Source organism: Neomonachus schauinslandi, unplaced genomic scaffold (genome assembly GCF_002201575.2).
Source record: "Neomonachus schauinslandi unplaced genomic scaffold, ASM220157v2 HiC_scaffold_5853, whole genome shotgun sequence".
In the NCBI taxonomy this organism is placed as follows: domain Eukaryota; kingdom Metazoa; phylum Chordata; class Mammalia; order Carnivora; family Phocidae; genus Neomonachus; species Neomonachus schauinslandi.
The window spans coordinates 1-1,642 of NW_025414541.1; the positions used below are offsets into that span (position 1 = coordinate 1).

General features: G+C 53.0%; 1 pseudogene; it reads right to left on the reverse strand.

Annotated features, from left to right (window-relative positions):
* Positions 1-988: 988 nt before the first annotated feature.
* On the reverse strand, positions 989-1,447 carry LOC110579142 (annotated as a pseudogene).
* Positions 1,448-1,642: the final 195 nt, after the last annotated feature.

The window sequence follows — 1,642 nt, forward strand, 5'->3', positions numbered from 1 at the left end:
AAATCTGTCAATATTTTATCTCTACAGACACAAGACCTACAACTGTGTGGTTTTCAGGTGTCTGGAAGCACAGGGTGGGGGGGGAGCATGCAGAGTTCCACACTGAGCGCAGAGTCTGCTTAAGACTCTCCCTCTCCCTCTGCTACTCCCTGCTGTGCCCTCTCTCTCTCTCTCAAAAAAAAATAAAGAAACCTCTAAAATAAAAAAAGAGAGTGACTGGGGGTATGGAGAACAGAAAAATGGAGCCTGGGTGAGAGCAGGAAGGAGAATGTGGGGGGTTGCATGCAGCTGTATTTTCTGGTCTCTCTCCTGCCTAGACATGGACACTGGAGACTGGAAACTACAGCAAGGTCATTTCCAGTTTTCTCTGAAAACCTGATGTGGAGACAGAGCTCGGACTGAAGAGCCAGAGGGAGAGACTGAAGCCTGAGGGACCCGGGAGCCAAGAGGAGAAGTGGAGGAGGGTGTAGGGGGTGTTGTCAGGGAGAGTCTGGAGGATCCGGTCCAAGTTCACGTGTAGCTGGTTCAGAGAGAGGAGACTGTGTCTGTGACCAGGGTTATTGTCAATGGATCAGCTGTGGATACATCAGTCGTGACACAAGGTCACACTTTATGGAATAAGATGATAGAACGGATTATGGAGGAATGTTCGCTGGGTAGTATGTTCAGCTGTAGACACAGAATTCATTCCTGTCCATCTTCTCCAGATTGAGTGGGGATGTGTGGTTGGGCTCGGATATCTCATGTGTCTGTGTCTTCCTTGGATGCCCCCATTTTATGTCACTTTCCGAGCATTACATGACTCTTCCTCTTTCCCTGTTGAAGGATAGATCGTCGTGCAGAAGAGACCACCCCGCTATGTCTCTCCAGGTAAGTTTCTTACTGAAAAGCGGCTCAGAAACAAGATCGGTGGGTCCAGTGGTTTTAGACCCACTTCCTCCTTATCTGCGACGCTGTGAGGACCGGTAGCTGCTCCCACCGCCGTGAGCTATATAGCCCAGTCATAGTTCGCCTCGGTCTCAGCCTGTAGCCCCAAGATGCGCAGAAGCCCTGCATTGGCCGAGGCGTCTTTGGAGCCTGAGAAGCGGCTGGGGACCCCGGAGCCCTGGTGCTTATCGGAGCCTGAGGAGTAGTATAGCAGACCCCGGGGAGGGCTCCCTGGCTGCTGCTGGATCCCATAGATGTTAGACCCGCCAACATGATGTTCCTGCTCAGGGTGCAGGTGAGTCTGTCTGTAGTTCCCAGAGATGCAGAGAGGGAGGGCGGCTGGGTCAGCTCGGGCTGGGACAGGGAGCCTGCAAACACACACACTCATAGGATATTGGATAGGTTCAAAGTAAATTTTCTCTAGACTCTGAAGCAGAGGGGTGATGCAGGCTGTTCCCTGAGGCCTGTCCCTACCTGTGCAGTGAAAGACCATCCCCAGGAAGACAGGAGTCCAGGCCATGGTGACACAGACCCAGGTTCCCCAGTGGGCTGGGGTGCCCTAGGCCTCCTTTTCTCCTCCAGCCTCTGCCACATGTGGGTCTCTATATGCAAATACGGTCCATCCAGTGAGTCCCTGCTCCTCTCTTTCCCTGACCACTGGTGCTGAGCTCAGTTCACATCACACACTGAGGAGGATGGAGGTTGGCTTCAGCCC